The 20,903-nt window shown below is 38.5% G+C and overlaps 1 pseudogene across 5 annotated transcripts in view; it reads left to right on the top strand.

Annotated features, from left to right (window-relative positions):
• The first annotated feature begins 2,099 nt into the window (after positions 1–2,099).
• The window catches only part of LOC144307654 (protein GUCD1 pseudogene), a 60,985-nt pseudogene continuing 42,181 nt past the window's right edge, over positions 2,100–20,903 (top strand). For 2 of the 5 annotated variants that reach the window (XR_013374432.1, XR_013374430.1), the window contains exon 1: positions 2,100–2,408. The product of XR_013374432.1 is annotated as a protein GUCD1 pseudogene, transcript variant X5 (transcript). Of the gene's footprint in view, positions 2,409–6,271; positions 6,429–9,707; positions 9,775–20,903 lie in introns of those variants that run through there. The other 3 variants (XR_013374428.1, XR_013374431.1, XR_013374429.1) reach the window with 3 other exon arrangements.

The raw sequence follows: 20,903 nt of genomic DNA, 5'->3' as shown, positions 1-20,903 counted from the left end.
GACAAGAAGGTACCTTTGAGAACCATTTCAAACACCTTTTTAAAAAAACCCTTGTAAACAGTTTTTTAAAATTCTGAAATGTACAGAAGAAAAAAAAGGCCTAAAGCAAATACATATAGCCCATCAAACAGAAGATAAACGTGCATCTTGGCTATCCACATCAGGGAATAGAACTTTGTAAGAGGCAATCCTTACATTACCCTGAGTCCTTTCCTGATCACGATTTCTCCCCAGCCCTCTAGAAGTAATCACTATCTTGATTTTTTATGGTAATGATTTCCTAGTTTGTAGTTCTACATTTAACCATCATTGCATGCATTCCTAAAAAATATAATTTGATTTTGCCTGGTGTTCAACTTTATAAAAATGGAACTATGTCTTGTGGATTCTATGCCCTTTTCCTCTTTTGGCTGAAGTTCACTTTTGTAACATTCATCTTTTGATGTGAGCTTAAGTCAAGCTTCTTCTTAAATCTTTAGAACTCATGCTGAGTTATTTTACATTTATGCTTATTTCATCTCTTGCTCGTGTAGTCTGTTCTCTTGTCTTTTCCTGGCCTTATATTCTGTTTTAACTGCTTTTAACTCTGCACCACGTTGCAACATTTTCTCATCGGTATCCAGAAATAGAGAAGTTTGGGAATCTTTACTATATAACTGGGAATTAAAACATATCTAGCTTTGACATTTACCTAGGGAAAAGATATCTCAGGCAACTAACACAACAAATTTTTATCTGTCCTCTATGATGGCAAGGCCTTTATTAGATTATAGAATTTCTATCACTTAATTGCATGTTTACTGGTCTCATTTCATGATATAACCATGCGGTCATTAGTGTGACTATTTCAATTATTTTGATTCAGAAAAGGACTAAATTGGAAATCAAAATGACAGAATTTAAAGAATGTGTCAATTTAAATATTTCTTGTTTAGTTGAAATTGAAGAAATGTACCAAAGCTATAAAAAGTTAGCTCAAGGCTTAATGTTAAGTATTATAAAATAAAATTCAGAAATGTTAAGTGAAGTAGAGAGAACTTCTTGTTGAAAATAAGAACTACCCTTCCTTTGTCTCCCCATCCTCCCAAAAAACTTAAGGCTACTTCACGTGATAGAAGCATATATGCACATACATGTACTCTTTGCTGAGCAATCCCATTCCACCATTGTATACTAACACCAACAATGAAGGTATAAGGGGAACTTGCATTTTATGATTTTGGATGCTTTTAGAAAAAATGGTGAAATCACAAATGCCAGTATGTGTATTTTCAAATGGTTGTTGTAATGAAGGTGTATTTGGGAATAGTTGGTCATTCCATTCTGTCTAGCAATTGATTTTCGTTTAGTTTGGAGTGTGTGTGGGTGGGTGTGTGCATGAGTTTAAGTGTTTAGATTTTTTTTTAATGACTGAATGAACTGATTATCATGATGTCATGCTGGACATACACTTATTTCCTTGATGAAAAACATAATTTAAAAAACACAATAAAGCATTGTACTTGTCTTATGCAACAGAAGGCAGGTTAGTCAATAAAAGCATTCCCCTTCTATTCCCTGAATAGATTTTTGCTTGATTCATAATGGATGTTTCAGGATCAATTGTTTTCTTTTTTATGTTGTCTTGTTGAAATGATTTGAAACAACAAGAAGACCATGATATATTTCCCCAAAGATTCTTTGCCCTCCAGCCAAAGACCACCAGGCACACACCTGTAGTTTAACAAGCTGGATTTACTACTCATTGGAGTGAGGGAGGACGAACACCCTGGGGAACCACAGTGTGTCTCAGGAAGAGGGTGTTAGAAAGAACCTATTATGGCCTCCCTGCTTTGGTTGGGGAATTTGGGGGATTGGGTGCTCCTAAAACTCAGGGGCAATCCTATGTATCACAATAAACCGTCTTTAAAGGGAGGACAGACTAAAACTGATAAAGAAATAACATTCTGTCCAAGAGAGTATGTATACAATATTTTGTAGGTTGCACAGTGACCTTATTTCAGTCTGTGCTTAGATAATATTATGAAGGGACCTCATTTTGTCTTACTCTATCATGGTCACAGAGTGACCTTGTCTGATGTTGGTGTTCTGGGAAATTGCTTATGCCCAACAGAAGAACAATTTGGACTAGCTGTGTCAGGCCAGCTTCTGAAAAAGCCTGAGGCCTAGCTTGAAGTGTCAGACCAGTTCCCAGATGTCAGGGGCTAGGTTTTTAATTTTTTCCCTTTCTCACACTTTTGTTTTACTGTAAAAAAAACAGAGAATTGAAGATACTGCTCTTAAAATAATTTTTAAAGATATATAATGAGGTCAAAGACTCATTTTTTGGTGCCATCCTTACCCGTGAGATTTTTATCAGAGGAGGAAAAACACCGTGTTCAATGAAGCTTAGATGCCAAGTGATAAAGGTAAGCAAGGATTATTTCTAATTTCAATTTTTAACTGAATCTTATTTTAATTCCCCTTTTTCCTAGTTGGTACTTTATCAGTCTTTCTCCTTCTCTCTGGCTAAGTACAACCTTAGAAGAACCTGCTACCACCAGCAAGTTTAATCTTTCTAATTTGTGACATCTCCAGCAGGTTGCCTTTGGACTTGGTGGGCACTTTCGGCTCCTCTGGGTCTCTAGTCTACTGGCTCACACTGCAGATATTGTATTCACCAGCCTCCATAATCCCCAGAGACAATTTATGAGCATCCTCATTGACAAACCCAGAAGGATGAATGTCACTGTGCACCCAGAAGTATTGGTCCTCTCTAAATTTCTAAGTTCACACTTTCACATCTTACCAAGTCACTGTCCCCAGCATAAATCAACACAGACTCATGTTCTTCCGCGCCCCTGATGTGGAGTCCAACACACAGTTTCAAATACCGGCCTGACACTAGAATAGGCAAGTTACTCAAACACAGTGAGCCTCAGTTTTCTTATTTATAAAACTAGAATTATATTAATAATTCATAAAGGGGCACCTGGGTGGCTCAGTCAGTTAAACGTCTGCCTTTGGCTCAGGTCATGATCCCAGGGTCCTTGAAGGAGCCCTGCATCAGGCTCCCTGCTCAGTGGGGAGTCTGCTTCTCTCTCTCCCTCCTGCTTGTGCTCTCTCTCTCACATACTCTCTCTCAAATAAATAAATAAAATCTTTATTATAAAAAGAAGAAAATCATGAATACATTTTAAGTTCTGCATGAGATAAGGCCTGTTGGACACAATCCAGGAAGTGACCACTGCTATTATTATTACTTTTCTTATTATTAAAATTATTATGCTCACAGTCTCCATTCGCATCATACAATAGAGTGGCTGTATTTCATGTCCTTCAGACAATAACAGACAGTTCTCTGGAGTTATGTGGGCAAGGATTGTATGTTGCTAAATATAGATAGGTGTCATAAACTTTAAACACTGAAGTAGTGGTTGTATCCTTTTGCTTGAGAATTCTATCCTAGGTGAGGCACTAAAATAGCTGAATATAGACTAACCATAGTAGCAATGTTTTCTATGAAATATGATTCTGGATAATTCCTATTACACAGGAACAAATAAAACATTAAAATGACCATCAACCATTATTATGAAAGATTAGTTAATGGCTAACATATTTTTTTTTTATAAACAGACAAGTATAGCCTAAAATGGTTGCCCATCCAGATCATAAAAATATCTAGGGGTGCTTAGGTTGCTCAGTAGGTTAAGCTTCCTATCTCAGCTCAGGTCTGATCTCAAGGCCCTGGGATTGAGCCCCACATCAGGCTCCATCCACAGTGGGGAGTCTGCTTCTCCTTCTCCCTCTGCCCCTTCCCCCACTTGTGCTCTCTCTCTCAAATAAATAAAATCTTAAAAAACATCTAAGTAATGCTTTAATAAACATCTGATTTGAACAATGTGATTTTCCAGGCATCTAGGTGCAAAAATGTATCTTTAACAATAACATGTAGTAGTCTTGTGCATTTGATTAAAAGAAAAATACACTAATAACATCACCTGACTGTTTTGTTTTGAAGTATAAAAGATTTAGGAATAAATATAACGAAAAAATGGGTTTTAAAATTTTATAATAGAACCCCCCCACTCCCCAACTTCTGTGACTACCAGAGAGCAAAATACTAATCTTGTATGGAATCATAGTCAGATTGCACATAGCATTCTATGCAATTTTTCTGGTTGCAACACATAAAAGTAAGTTTTTAGAAGTACATGAATTTCAGCAGATGAAAATTCAATCAAGATGGCAACAGATTTCTTCAAAGTAACACTCCGGAAGCAAGGTCTTCAATATTTTGAAGAAAAATTATTTCCAACCTTGAATTCTTTGTCAACTAAACAGAAGTGCAGAATTTTCACATGTACAAGTTCTCAAATATTTGCCTCCATTACATCCCTTGTAAGTATGCAATAGAAGTGCTCTACCAAAATAAGTGGGAGACAGCAAGAAACAGAAAAAAATGGGATCCAGAAACAGGGGATCAATAAGAGTGACTGAGGCTTAGTTAACACTGGTCTAAGTTGAAATAGAATGATGGAGGGCTCCAGTAAAACTATCTCCAGAAAAGAGACAAAATTAATAGATTACCAAAAGTATTTTCTCAGTACATATGTACTGAGAGGAAATTTGCATTTCCAGAAAATTAGTCATAAGTACATAAATTTTTAAAGAGAAAAAAAAGAAATTTCAGGAAATAGAACATTGTACCAGGAAGGATGTGTAATTATTTTCAATTCATGGCTCAGATGTGAATCTGATTTAATCGTAATGTCTATGCTCTGAATGTTGATCTAACCGTGCCAATAGACAGTAGTGGTGGAGAATTTCTTAATTAGTCTTGTAGAAGTGTTTTAATTTTTAATAATGGTTGAAATAATTAGTAAAAAATGTAAAGTGTCGCCCAAAGGGTTTAGTTCAGAATGTCTGGGTTTCTACTGATAAAAATTAAATAGATTTGATGTAGAGATCAAAACCACAGAACCTGGTCAGTCTGGCTCAGGGTGATTATGCCTTTTTAAATAAATCCATTCAGTATCATTTCTATGTAAAACACAGATTGATCTGTATTTTTATTTGCTTAAGGAAGCAGAAATCACTCAAATGATATATGCAATAAGGGGCTAATAGCCTCTAAATATAGGGGTTACAACTCAACACCAAAAAAATCAATCCTGCTTTAAAATTAGGCAGAGGATCTGAATAGACATTTTTCCTTTTCCTTTTAATTTCTTTTTTTAAGATTTTATTTATTCATTCATGATAGACACACAGAGAGAGACAGAGACATAGGCAGAGGGAGAAGCAGGCTCCCTGTGGGAATCCCAGAATCCTGGGATCATGTCCTGAGCCAGGTGGAAGGCAGAGGCTCAACCACTGAGCCACCAAGGTACCACTGAATAGACATTTTTCCAAAGAAGACATACAGATGGTCAGCAGACACATGAAGAGACATACAACATAACTAATCATCAGGAAAATGCAAATCAAAACCAAAATGGAGATATCACCTTACAACAGTCACAATGACTAGTGTTAAAATTTTAGACAAGAAATAGCAAGTGTTGATGAGGATGTGGAGAAAAGGGAACTCTCATGCACTGTTGGTGGGAATGTAAATTGGTTCAGCCGCTGTGGAAAACGGTATGGAGGTTCCTCAAAAAATTAAAAATAGACTATACGATTCAGTAATTACACTTCTGGGCATTTACCCAAAAACCCAAAAGTGCTAATTCAAAAAGGTATCTGCAACCCTATGTTTACTGTGGCATTATTTACAGTAGCCAAATATGGAAACAGCCTAAGTATCATCTATAGATGAATGGATAAAGAAATGGTGGTATATATACATATACAATAAAGTATTGCTCAGCCATAAAAATATAAAATCAAATCTTGTCATTTGGGACAACATGGATGGACAACATAGAGGGTATTCTGCAAAGTAAAATAAGTCATAGAGAGGAAGACAAATATTATATGATTTCACTTACATGCAAAATCTCAGAAACAAAACAGACAAACAAAAACAGGAAAGAAAAAAAAAAGCCCTCCTAAATACAGAGAACAAATTGGTGGTTGCCAGAGGGGAAGGGGTTGGGGAAATGGGCAAAGTAGGTATAGGGGATTAAGTGCTACAAACTTCCAGTTATAAAATAAGTCAGTCATGGGGATGAAAAAAGTACAGCAAAGGAATTATAGTCAATAATATTGTAATAATGTTGTATGGTGACAGATAGTAACTACACTTAAATATTTTTTTTAAATTTTTATTTATGATAGTCACACACACAGAGAGAGAGAGAGAGGCAGAGGGAGAAGCAGGCTCCATGCACCGGGAGCCCAACGTGGGATTCGATCCCAGGTCTCCAGGATCGCGCCCTGGGCCAAAGGCAGGCACTAAACCACTGCGCCACCCAGGGATCCCAGTAACTACACTTAAAATGGTAAGCATTTTATAATGCACATAAATGTTCAGTCACTATGTTGTACACCTAAAAAATGATATGGGAAGATGGAAAGTAAATGATGATTTATTTTCTCCATTTAATAAAGAAATGAAAATTTCTCTCCACAAAGAGCAAAAAGGGAAAAGAGGGGGAAGGATAAAAAGAAATACAGGCATTCAAAAATCTTAGTCTATCATGACCCCAGTAGCAGTAAGAACAAGATGACATTTTTTTTCTAATAAAAATATATTTTTTAAAAAAGGAAGCAGAAATTAATTTTAGGTTATATCTCATCATCCACCAGGGCCCCTTGTTTTTGCCTTTGGATTGCTTTGTTCTTTTCTACATATCTGATACAGTTTCACTTAGAGTAGTTTATTATGTGATTTTTTTTTTTTTTTTACTTTTTAATTCTAACCAGCATCAATGGTATTGTTTAAGCATATGTAAATAGAAAGTTCATTTGCATATTTAAGCACCACTGAGCCAGGATATATAAACACAAACACCAAGTTCTTTTGTCAATATCAACTTGCATAAAATTAGAGACACAGATAAGCTGTTTATTTAGAAGCATAACCAGTAATCCTGAGGACACTCTGGGTGCTTGTCCTTTGGTACAAGTAGAGAAATTAGTAAAAATGCCCACACTTGAGGTTTTGTAATTTCATATTGCAATATGAAAGTTTAGCCACGCAAGAATATTCATATTCTAGGATTAGCATAGGAGGCAAAAAACAGAGAAAACCCTATTTGCATGATGGAACAAGTCACAACTCTGAATTTGCATAGGCAGGCATAGCCTCAAAGGTAGATATAGTCAATAATTAATGACCCATGTGATACGATTCACACCATTCACCCACAGTAGTCCTCTATCCAGCAGTGTAGAAAAAATCCACAGCTAGCAATTCAGAATTGAATGTTATTATATCACCTATGAGAAAATCTTTCTAAAAATGAGATGGGTTCCATGATTATTAGAAATTGTGCATTCTTTCTTTAGCTTTATTTCTTCTCTGACATGAAAGATGGGTCGGCAACATGGGAGTTCGGGGATTGAGACTCTGATATGTAGGAAAGGACAAGAGGACAGCCAAAATAGAGGAAAGAAAGGAAAGTCTAGGACGTTAATAATAAATTTTCCGTAATTTCATGATTTTTGTCTCCAGTTCTGATCAAACACGATCTCAAAACATGATAATAAATCATTCCAAGAGAGATCATAAGGTCAGTGGCATTATGATACAGACCTGTTCTAAAAAGAAATCATTTGAAGGCTAGATAGTTGTAAGATGGTTGGCTGCACACAGTGTCAATTATCAGGAAGTCTTAAATGGGTTGTATTTTCTTCCCATGTCCCTCCATTCTACGTCCCCTCTCAACACACATCCCACAGATATTGTGAACCCTGTTTCCCATACCCTGAAGTTACAACTGTGCCAGACTGAACTAATCCCCTAAAATACAACGTTTCTTCTTCATTTTTTTATTTGTTCGAATCCGATATGTTCTTCCAAGTTTAGGTCCGTTTCAATTTCCTTTGAGACAGGCAAAGCTGGTTTCAGAGAATTAAGCACCGTCTTACATTGTACACTGCTAATTTCACTTGTGTGAGCCTCTCCAACCTCCCATGGTTACGTTCTTGTGGGTGAAATGATGTATTCTCCAAAGCTATGGGGATCTGAATCTTCAAATCTCGTGTGAATTTCAAACGTCTTATCCCATTCTACTCTATAAATACATTCACCTTTGTCAGATTATATGTTCCAATCACAAGTTTGGAAAATATGGTTATGATACTTATTAGTGCCCAAGAATACTGATTTTCTACCCCTCTGTATGAACACAAGTATCTACCAAAGTTCTAAACATGCCCTCTTATTGTTTGTAATCCTTCTCTCTCTTGACTCTTTCCTAAGATTTTTGATTGGGTCCTCTACTCAAGGATTAACTAACCTCCAGACATGCTCAACTTTATCACTGAACATTTAATCCTCTTTGTTCTTATTTTTTTAAAAGATTTTATTTAGTATTCATGAGAGACACACACACACACACACACAGAGAGAGAGAGAGGCAGAGACACAGGCAGAGGGAGAAGCAGGCTCCATGATGCAGGGAGCCCAATGTGGGACTCGATCCCGGGACTCCAGGATCACACCCTGGGTCGAAGGCAGGCGCTAAACCATTGAGCCACCCAGGGATCCCCCTCCTCTTTGTTCTTAAAAGAAGATTCTCCCCCTCCCTCATCACTCTTGTTGGATCCTGCATGTCATCCCATTCCCATATGCGACAGAGCACAGAGCAGTGTGTGTAGCTGTGATGGGGCCAGGATTATAGAAGCGTTTGTTTGCTCTCTTTCCATTGTAGCATTTAAACCACTACTCTTCCACTGCCTAGAAGTAAAAACATCCAGGGAAGGCTACTGAAGTGAGCCAAATTCTACATGTATAGGATCCGCTAAATTAAAAAGAGTTGACTGACTTCATAAGGCAATATTTTCAACCATAATTTCAACTATAATGATTAGCAGGGGGATCCCTGGGTGGCGCAGCGGTTTGGCGCCTGCCTTTGGCCCAGGGCGCGATCCTGGAGTCCCGGGATCGAATCCCGCGTCGGGCTCCCGGTGCATGGAGCCTGCTTCTCCCTCTGCCTGTGTCTCTGCCTCTCTCTCTCTCTCTGTGTGTGACTATCATAAGTAAATAAAAATAAAAAAAAATGATTAGCAGGTAATGTCACTTGAGTTTCATTACATAAACCAGAACTCTTAGATGGCCTGTGAATAGGTGAAATTAAGTTATTAACTTATTGGAATATGGTTATAGACATAAATCAAATGGGGATAGATGCATGGCACAAAATGGATATAATCTTTAGTTTTTCAGGAAAATATCGGGTATATGTACATTTTAAACTTGAAGGTACTATTCTAAATCAGGGTTTATATAAATTAAATAAATGTTAGAAAGATGGTTAATTAAAGTATTAATAACAATTCACTTTGCATTGCAGTTTGCAAAGTTCAAAAGGATGGTTTAATTAAATCTAAATTCAATTTATTTTCATGAAAATTACGTTTTGACCATTTCCGTGATATTTAAGAGATGAGACAAAATCATATTAATCTATTTAAGAAACTAATTCCATTTGAATAATTATGTTTTAATAAACGAATAAGCACCATCTATGCAATTGAAAATCTTGATCAAAACTGGTATCATTCTGAATGTCCCAGAAATATGGCTCATTATCTCTCCGCAATCCTCCTTACAGACAGTTTCTATTGGAAATCGTCACTTTGTAAGAAAAAAATGTCCCCTGCATCCTCCTGAATTTCATAGTAAGTTTTCTTCAATACCTATCCTACTTTGGGTTCCCGCAGAAGCAGAAGCAGTCCCAGGGATTAGTGTGTAAGTGGTTCACGAGAGAAACGATCCCCCAGGGAGTATCAGTAAAGAAGTGAAACAGGTAAAGGAAGAACGTCAATACTGTGTTTTAATTAGCAGGTCGGGGTGTGGGTAACTAGTGTTCCGTCTTCCTAGGGACCTCTGAGAATGATTCATTTAAGGTGCTCCATGCAAGGGAGAGGAAGCAGGGGTGCTCATTCTTCCAGTTCCCGGCTATTGTTGGCTTAGGGTTGTATTAGTTTACCACGGCTGATTTAAAAAGCATCACAAAAGTCATATTATCTTGCTTGTTATTATGATGCCTAAGGTTACGATCATCAATCATCTTCCAGGTCTGTTAGTCGGGAGTCCACGGTGAATCGCGGCGCGCTAAAACCACAATGTCACTGATTTTTATATTCCCCAAATGAATGAGACCATATAATGTTAGTGAAAGGGAATAAAGAGAAAGGAGAGAAAATGAGTGAAAATATCAGTGAGGGAGACAGAACATGAGAGACACCTAACTCTGGGAAACTAACAAGGGGTAGTGGAGGGGAGGTGGTGGGGGGGATGGGGTGACTGGGTGACGGGCACTGAGGGGGGCACTTGGCAGGATGAGCACTGGGTGTTACGCTATATGTTGGCAAACTGAACTCCAACAAAAAATTTTTTAAATAAAAATAAAATAAAACCACAATGTCAGCCTGCGACATTTCCCTCAGGAGGCCCTAGGGGTGAACATACTTCCTTGCATTCTCCAATTCTGGAGGCTTCCTGTGCCTCACAGTGCCCTTCCTTCAACTTCGAAGCCAGCAACGTTAAGCGAAGTCCTTCTCAGGGGCCATCTGCCTGGCTCTCCCTCTTCTGCCTCCCACTTCCATCACCCAGATAATTCAGGATGATCTTCCTAAAGCAAGGTTGTCTGATTGGAAACCTTGGATTTTTCTTATCGTGTGTTACCTGACAGAGTCGCAGTTTCCTAGAATGAAGCTGCGGGCATCAGCAGGGGGCCGGTATGCCCCCTTCCAGGTCTGTTTCCCAGCGTTACATCCCCAGGCTCCTGGCCACACAGGAAGTCTTCCCGCAGAGAGTTAGGGCAGCTTGCAGCCGAAGTTCCTTGGCATAGAAGGGAAGCCTATGCCTGGGGCACCAGCCTTCTCTGACATAAATTCCTTGCCATGATCGATCTTTTCAAGGAACACACTGTTTCACGAGTGGCCTTCTCAAACAGATACTGTTAATATCTGTTAATACCCACGGACTTAATGACCTATATTGTTAGCCACCGAGTTATTACGGCCTCTGCCTCTCTTCCGCCGACTTTCAGGTGCCACCGCATAGCAGGAAAGAATGGGAACTCTGGCACCAGATGGTGCTTCAATCCTAGTTCTTTTACGTACTTGGCAGTGCAGCTGGACAAGGTACTTACCATCCCCGTGTCTGTTTTCTCATCTATAAAGTGTCAATAATGCCTTCCTAATAAGGAAGCTGTGACAATTACAGAACATAATATATAAACAGAACTTAGATCACTCCCTGTGTTTAGCAAAAGCTATATGAGTATTTGCTGCTGCTGCTGCTGCTGCTGCTGATCTGTTCATCTAAAGCACATTGCTCCTTATTTACCTTTCTCCCCCCCCCCAACTCCTGGTCCTTTCATTTTCTAGGATGACTTGAAAACCCATTAACCACTCACAGGCCCTTGACTCCCCAAACATTCACATGAGCTGGATTTTACTAACCCATTTCCACGTGACGTCTTGAATTCTGATCCTACTCTCTGACCACCACCTTCTCTTTTTCCAGCTCATTCCTTCCCATTACACCTGCTTTATGAAACTATTGTTTTTCTGTCACATTTTTTCAACTCTCAGTTCATTAGCTCTCAACTCAGTAGACTTTTTCCCAGCCTCGATCCAATGGCCGATCACTGAAGTATTCTCTGACCAGCACCCTTAATTCTTTCTAAGCACCCTTACGGATCATCACATTTGGAGCAATCTTAAAATTAGTCTTCTCTGCTTCTGTATCCGAACTTGGGTGTTGATGGCTGCACAAATGTTCAGATTAGTTTCTCGGCAAAATATTTTACTAAGTGAAAAAAGCCAATCTGAAAAGTCTCCATACTGTATGTTTCCAACTGGGTGACATTCCAGAAAAGACAAAACTATGGAGACAGTAAAAAGATCAGTGATTTCTAGGAATTAGGGGGAAGGGAGGGATAAATAGGCAGAGCACAGAAGATCTTTAGGACCAGCGAAACAACTCTGTATGATACTATAGTGGAAGATATATGTCATTATATATTTGTCCAAACCCATAGGATGTACACCACCAACACCCTAATGCAAGCGATGGACTTTGGGTGACAATGATGTGTCAATGTAGGTTTAGCAGCTGAACAACTGTGACAAATGTACTCTGGTGGCAGATGCTGAAAATGGGAGAGGCTATGCATAGGTGGAGGCACAGAGTATATGGGAAATCTCTACATCTTAATACTCTTTTGAACCTAAACTGCCCTTAAAAAATAGAATGTATCAAAAACATTGCTTGTTGAAACATTTTTTTATGATGGGTGCTGTAAAATTCATGTCAGAAAGCTCCTACACCTCATTAGTCTTGGTGTTGGTGTCTGTTTATTCACTTTCCTCATTCACATTGTCATTTTTTGGATCTTTGTACTATAGGTAAATTTCTCTTGTATCCTGAGTGTTTTGTATATAATAATTATGAGGCTCTGGATCCTATTGTTTCTCCTATTTCAGCAGGCAGTTACTGCGAGATGTAGCTTGAAGGCCAGGGTGGAGGCTCAGCCTACTTATTGGCCCTGTTGCTATGAGACAGGAGGTGAAATATGGTGGTGACTGGCCCACTTCACGTCACTTCATCTCATTAAGTTTCTTTATGCCCATGGGAGTGGAGGCTCTGATCACTGCTGGTCTGTGTTGACACTCCATGGCTTGGGAATTGGAGGACCACTGTCTTCTGCCCGGTGGCAGATGAAAGTTTAGTCTCATGCTTGACTGCACTTACCACTGGTTGGGGAATGAGAACACTGCTACCGACTTTTGTCAGGGTTGGGGATAGAGTGGAGGATCAACTACTCCCCACTCGGCCCTACTGAAACCACGGGAGAGTAGTGTGTGGTTTTTCTGTTGACTGGATGGCTGGAGTACTGTGAGAGCTGCAAAAACTTTGTTGTTATTGGGTCAAGCTTTTTCTGGTCCTTGTGGAAGGAACAGATGTTTCTTGGATCATGTTTTTTTGGCCTGGGCTTGTTGGCAGTTTCGGGTTGGAGGATTCCATAGCACCTTTTCTTTGATATATAGGAGGCAATAGGAAAACCTAGAGAACTCAGGACCATGTCACTCCTCAAGTCCCCATGTCCTTAGGCAGATAATCTACGTCTTCCAACTTTCAGAATCTCCCCGTTCTTGTTTATTAATAGTAAGATGAAAAACATGGGAGGAATAGGGATGCTCCATTTTAGCAGAAATGGGTATCCCATTCCATGGAAGTTTTGTTTATTTATTTATTTATTTATTTATTTATTTATTTTTAAAAGATTTTTATTTATGTGAGAGAGCGCGTGCGAGAGAGAGAGGGAAAGAGCAAGCACAAGCAGGGGGAGAGGCAGAGGGAGAAGCATACTCCCCACTGAACAGGGAGCCTGACACAGGGATCATGACCTGAGCTGAAGGCAGACCCTTAACCAACTAAGCCACCCAGGTGCCCCTCATTCCATAATATTTTATTTTATTTTATTTTATTTTATTTTATTTTATTTTATTTTATTTTATTTTATTTTATTTTATTTTATTTTAATTTTATGACTTTATTTATTTGACAGAGATCGAAAGAGAGCACAAGCAGAAGGAGAGGGAGAAGTAGGCTCCCCGAGGAGCAGGGAGCCCTATGTGGGACTGATCCCAGGATCCTGGGATCATGACCTGATACAAAGGCAGGCACTTAACCGACTGAGCCACCCAGGCACCTTGCATTCCACAGTATTTTAATTAAAAAAATTTATTTACTGAATAACTGCTGGATGCAAAACATCATGCAGGCGATATGAAAAATTTTAAGAATGCTAAGCCATATCCAAATCCCTCTAGAAGTTTACAATATATGTAGTTGAATAGAACATAGTGACATTAAATGGAATACAAGTTTTATATAATAAAGATTCCTAGTAGTGTAAAATGTTAAAACTATCAAAGTCAAAAGAGTTCAGTGTCGGATGAGGTAGACAAGAGGGAAAGTAAAATTTAAGCTAAGGATCATTACATTAAAAGCAATTTCATTTAAAAAAAAAAAGCTACTGATGTTTTTAAAGGAGTTTGGGGTTTCCTGCTATCCAATCATTATGTTATTTTCTTACTGATTTGCTTGTTGGTTGAGTGGCGAAAATGGCCGAGGTGGGAGACAAAAACAAATCTAGGAAAGAGAAAGGATTTCATCCCGCATCTCCAATTTACTCTTTGATTTGGAGGACACTACTGTTATACGAAGCATTCTATTTCCATGTAGTGATGCCTGCCAGTTCCCGGCATAGCCTTTCCTACTGACTTCCCTCCCTGCCTTCCTGTTTCCTTCTCTTTCCCTCCTTTCTTTCTTATGTATATTCATTCAGTGCACATTTGCTGAGCTTTCTTTTTTAATATTTGATTTATTTATTCATGAGAGACACACAGAGAGAGGCAGAGACACAGGAAGAGGGAGAAGCAGGCTCCCCGCAGGGAGCCCGATGAGGGACTCGTTCCTGGATCCCAGGATCACGCCCTGAGCCAAAGGCAGACGCTCAACCTCTGAGCCACCCCAGGTGCCTCCCCTGCTTTTTTATTTTTGGTACCAGACAATATCACAGGTATAGTGTCTAAGATACTTCTTTCTTGGAGTTTGTTGTCTAGCAAAAGGCATTAGCAGAACACAGAATTAGCCACAATGCCAAACAATATGTTTCTACAATACCATCTAAGCAGTATAGGCAATACATACAGTAGTAGGGTTTTTTTGGGAGAACTATTGCTGTTTTCTATGATACCTTCTGAAAGATCATAGATTTTAACTGGCATATTCTCCACTTGCATTTCTCCCCACCACCCTTCTTAGCCACTCAGCCCCACCTCTCATATCCATACTTAAATTTGCATTCAAAATGAAGATTAGTAATCAAGCATGGCCTGTAAATTCAACCCCATGTTTCAGCAGCCAAGCTAAACAGTTTCTGGAACACTATAGAAGGAAGATCACGGAATACTGAAGGCAAGGTGATAAAGCTTTTTTCCAAGAAAAGATGGGAGAAATGAAGGGATACATTTTAGCATCATCTCAAATTAATTTAGAATTTTTCACTTTATAGCCCAATCACTCAAGTATTAAAAAACCCTTCTATAAAAATTTGGTATGAAATGTTCCATTCAGTCCAGCAGTGAAATTTTTTCTTGTATTTGAGAAAAAGTGAAAAGAAAAACAACAGATGTTGAATTATAGGAATAAGAATTTTAGATGGTTTATTTTCTTTGGAATTCATGTAACTTTAGGACAGACCCATTTATTTAAATTACATTTTACAGATGGGTTGTCTGTGAAGAGATTCCTCCTGGGAGAGGAAAAAAAGTAAAAAGAAAAAAAAGAAGGAAAACCTGAGTTCTGCTATGGTTCTTCATGTCTTTGGGCAAAATCCTCCTTATGAATAGATTGTTTTCTTTAGCCTACACTTCTACGAAAAATGTCAGGGTCTTGCGCCCATCCTGAACACACATAGCCTGCCTCTCTAATACCCAGCAGGATCAAAGTCTCTCTGCTTTTGGCAATCAAGTTTCCTTCTAGGTAGGTTCTTCCTGTCATCCTGTATGGTCTGCTTCTTCCATGACAGTCAAGTTCATTTTAGGAAGAAAACACCCTGCATGCCTTCTGTAACAAACCTTCTTTCCTTCCTCATTTTTTTAAAGATTAATTTGTATTTACCTGAAAGAGAGAGAGCACAGAGGGAGAGGGAGAAGCAGACCCCTGCTGAGCAGGAAGCCTGACATGGGGCTTGATCCCAGGACCCTGAGATCATGACCTGAGTTGAAGGCAGACACTTAACAAACTGAGTCACCAAGGCACCCCTCGTTCCCCATTTTTTAAAAGAAATTTGTGGTTGATCTTGCTTTCAAGATGGAATTTGTTGGAGGTAATTGTATAAATTGTACAAATTCCAATCATATTTCCTCACGATTGTTTCTTCCTATTTTAATTTTTCTTGTGTGTTCTAATATTTTTATTTGTCTTCTTTGGTGAGGCTCAATCCCATGACTCTGAGATCATGACCAGAGCCAAAACCAAGAGTCAGATGCTTAACTGACTGAGCCACCTAGGGGTCCCCCATACCCTGCAACCCTTTCTTTTGATTCCACTTTATGATTCTCACCAATACATTTCTCTCTGTGGTAATTTGACTTAAGTATGATATATACTTCCACTTAATAACTGAGATTTTTAGATCCAGTATCTGAAAGACTGGTCTTTTCTCACATCTTGAAGGGTCTATAGAGCCTCTTTCAGGAATCTTTGGCCTCAGCAACAAAATTGTATTTTAACCAATCTGTCTCTGTCTTTTCAAGCTCATTTATTCTCATAGATTTGCTTAATTTCTTTAGTTTAAGTTATATTTCTTTTTTTTAAATATTTTTTTTTAATTTTTTTATTTATTTATGATAGTCACAGAGAGAGAGAGGCAGAGACACAGGCAGAGGGAGAAGCAGGCTCCATGCACCGGGAGCCCGACGTGGGATTCGATCCTGGGTCTCCAGGATCGCGCCCTGGGCCAAAGGCAGGCGCCAAACCGCTGCGCCACCCAGGGATCCCCAGTTTAAGTTATATTTCTAACCAGCATTTATTCTAAATTATTTCCTTCTCATTTCCTCTCCTCTAATTATATAACATGTTTATTTCAAAATATTAAAACTGTTCATTAAAATATAATAGACTGAATATGTACAATAGGCCAGACTATATATAAAAATAAAACTCTGGGGCATCTGGGTGGCTCAGTCAGTTAAGCAACCAACTCTTGACTTGGTCAGGTCATGATCTCAGGGTCCTGGGATCAAGTCCCATATTGGGCTCGATGCTCAACAGGGAGTCTGCTTAAAGATTCTGTGTGTGTGTGTGTGTGTGTGTATCTCTTTCTCTCAAATAAATAAATATTTTTTAAAAATAGAACTCAGATCCACAATCTGCATCATCAGCCTAGGGAAACAACCCATTATCTACAGAAATCAGCCCAGGAAGCCAGCATGCTATCTAAAAGTCAGACCTGTAGGAAATCGGGTCACTATCTATAACAACCAGTTCAGGAAGCTGAATATTGATCCCTATAAGAGTTGACCCCAGAGGGCCATAACTTGATTAATAACTGGCAGCTTCGCTAATCTTTGTCTCTGTTTCTAACTGAGGACCAACCAGAGAAAGCCAAATATGTATTCCCTAACCAATCATATGCGATGCCAGGCTTCTAGTTAGCCCACTTATGGCTTCCCCATGGCCATGGCCTCCAATCAGGGCATACTTGAAGCTGTCTCTTTTTTCTACTTAGAAAGCTTTCTCACACCCCTTCCTGACTTGGAGTCTCTGCCAAAGCATACATGGTAGTGGCTGAATCTATTACTATATAACAAGCCCTGAGCAAACAACATTCACTTTAAGTTCTCATTTGGTTGGTCTTCATTTATTTACATAACATTTTGCAAGGCCCCAAGGTCAGGCAGAGTGGAGGGTTATGGGTCTTTTCAGGTCTTTCTCAGACATGTGCCCAACCCTGAATAGTTATACAGCCTTTTAGTTCTTCAAAAACTCACTGAAGTTTTTCAAAGGTCCTCATGGACACTGTATTCCTCCTCAGATCTTCTTTTTAGGTTTTTGGTCAGGCTCTTGTTTGTCCCAGCTGCAATGTCACACATCATTGCCCCTGACTATTTTCACCAAACCCCAGTGGTAATGCTTTCCCCAAGAAGTGAACTTTTGGTTCAGTTCAAATAATGAAAAGGCCCTGTGATTAGGGCTTTTCTAGGGAGATGTGAGACAGGTGAAATAGGGACCATTCTCTGGGAATGGGGCTTTTCAAGAGGCTCTAGATCAAGTCATCTCCCTTTGTGGCTGCTGGTTTTCACAGTGATTGTGAACTGGGGATGATGGAAGGCTGCTTTTTTTTTTTCAGGGTTGCCATTGAGCTGAGGAGAGGGACTTGGAGTAGTCTAACTCAAAATACCTCAAATCCTGCTATTCTCATGGAGGTCCTCCAGTTTTCTTGAAAAAATCCTTCTGAGATTTTTGAAAGCCTTTTTTTTTTTTTAAATTTCCAGAGTTCTGAAAAAAGTTGATTTAGACCATTTTGGGGAGTCAGTGTCTTCATTGCTTTTATAGAGGATTACATTTATAGAAGTCCTCAATCCACCATTCCAGAAGTCCTCACGTTTTTGCTGAACACTGATAGACGTGGTTTGCTTTTGTTTTTCCTTTTGTTAGAATTTTGGCCCTTCTATTTAAGAGTGAGAGTGACCTCTGATTTTCCTTTTCCTAAACTGTTCATGTCCCATTTTTGCAATTAAGTTTACATTAGCGTCATATGGAAAATATTATCTTTCTCCAGGCAAGATTTTCTTTAAGATCTAGCAAGCAGCTAGAAATGGATCAGATTATCTTAATCCAATAAGGAATTGAGATACTTTGAGGATAAGTTCAGTTTGTAAGTGTGGTGTATTTCTAGCTCTCCCTAACTCCACTAATAGAGTTCTCTGAGGTCCCAGTTGATAGTCTGGGCTGTTTCCTAGGGCCCAGGAACCATCAGGTGCCATCATCACTATTTTTTTTTCATCCTTAGTACTATGAAGACAGTCAATAGCTATGCTTAGCTTTTCAATTTATTAGCAGCTGCTATCTGCTTGGCTTTTCTCTTTCTTGTTCTATGCCACTTAGAAATTATTGAATGTCTGGAGAAGAAAAGTTGCTCAGAATGTCTGGCTCACTTTGTTGTGTTTTCTTCCTTTCCTTAATTTTAGTCTGGTAAATCCTGAGCCTTTTCAAAACTGGAAACTCCCACTTTTTTGGTCTTTCCTCTGCTTTTTTGCCTCTTAAGAACAACTTCCCACAGGATGTTGGGTTAACATCTCAAAGGGAGAGAAAACAAATTTTCTGGTGTTTCTTTATAGAAGGACACTAATCCCATCACAAGAGCCCCACCCTCATGACATCCTGCAGACCTAATTACCTTCCAAAGGCCTATCTCCAAATACCATCCTATTGGAAGTTAGAGCCTCAACACAGAAATTCTGCAAGGACACAGTCTAGTCTGTAGGCCCATATTTTCTCCCACCCCTAGCCACCACCCATTCTGTCTCAAGGTTTCCTTTCACACTGTAGTCTGCATTTTCTAGAATTTTATATAAATTTATTCTTAAAGTCTGTACTTTTTAATGGTTGTTTTATTTGTTCCACTCTGTATAATTATTTTGAGATTCATCCATGTTGTGGGTATCAATAGTTCATTCTCTTATATTACTGAAGAGTATTCCATTATGTGACTATACCATGGATTATTGTTTGTTGATTTGATGAACATCTGGATTATTTCTAATTTGGGTCTGTTAAAATCAAGCTGCTATAAATATTTGTGTATATCAATTTTTGTGGGAATATATGTCTTCATCTTGAGCAAATAACTAGGAATAGAAAGACTGGATCATATGGTAGGTATAAGTCTAACCTAAAACAGTTCTGTCAAACTTTTTTCCAATGTGGTTGCATCATTTTAATTCCTACCAGCAGTGTTTGAAACTAGGTAGGACCCATTTGAATTTTAGCAAGTCTAATATATGAGTAATGGTATTGTATTGTGGTTTTATTATGCATCCCTTAATGACGATTAATGTTGATCAACTTTTCATGTGCCTTTTCCACTCAACAGGTTTTTTTTATAAAGTGTCTATTAAACGTCTTACCTATTTTTAATTATTTTCTTATTATTGAGTTTTGAGAGTGCACACTGTGTTCTGGATAGAAGTCCTGTAGCAAACATGACGACTCAGAAATATTTTATCTTAGTCAGTGGCTTGCATTTTCATTCTTTTTTTTTAAGATTTTATTTTTTTATTCATGAGAGACATAGAGAGGCAGAGACAGGCAGAGGGAGAAGCAGGCTCCCTTCAGGGAGTCTGATGTGGGACTCGATCCCAGGACCCTGGAATCACGACCAGAGCTAAAGGCAGATGCTCAACCACTGAGGCACCCAGGTGTCCCTTGTGTTTTCATTCTTAATAGTTGTCCTTCAGGATAAGAGTTTTTTTATTTTGACAAAGTAAAACCTAGCCAATTCATTCTCTTATAGTTGGACTACTGGTGTTGAGCCCTCCTGCAAAATTTACCTTAATGCAGACTCATACACACACAAATTCTGTGCTTTCTTCCAGAATTTGTACACGTGTAGGGTTTACATTAGGATGTATGATCCATATTGGATTAATTTCTGTATTTGCTTTGAAGTATGGATTGAACTTCCTTTTTATAAGCAAATGGATATCTGATTTCCAGTTCCATCTGTGGAACTATTCTTTATCTATTGACTTCCCGTCTCACCTGTGTCAAAGATTAGTTTTCCATATATGTATGGGTCTATTTCTGGACAGTAAATTCTCTTTCACTGGCCTATTTGTCTCTATTTGTATCAACATTTGTATCATTGATTAATGTGATTTTATAATATGTCTTGAAATTAGGTAACATTGGTTCTCAATATTTGTTCTTTTTCAAAGTTTTTTTGACTATTCAAACTTCTTTGGACTTTCACATGACTTGAGGAATGTCACTTTCTAGAAAAAAAAAGAGTTCAGGTATTTTGATTTGAATTACATTAAATCTACAGATCCATTTGAGGAGAATTGATATTGAATACCCAGCTTGCCAGTCAATGAAGAAATTATACCTTTCCATTTATTTAGGCCTTCCTTTATTTCCTTTAGCAAGGTTCTGTCATTTTTAGCATAAACGTTTTTCAAGTCTTTTGTCAAGTTTATTGCCAAATAGTTCATATTCTCGA

This window comes from Canis aureus, chromosome X (assembly GCF_053574225.1).
Source record: "Canis aureus isolate CA01 chromosome X, VMU_Caureus_v.1.0, whole genome shotgun sequence".
NCBI lineage: Eukaryota > Metazoa > Chordata > Mammalia > Carnivora > Canidae > Canis > Canis aureus.
The sequence above is the reverse complement of the archived record's forward strand: the minus strand, read 5'-3'. Positions and strand labels throughout refer to the sequence as shown.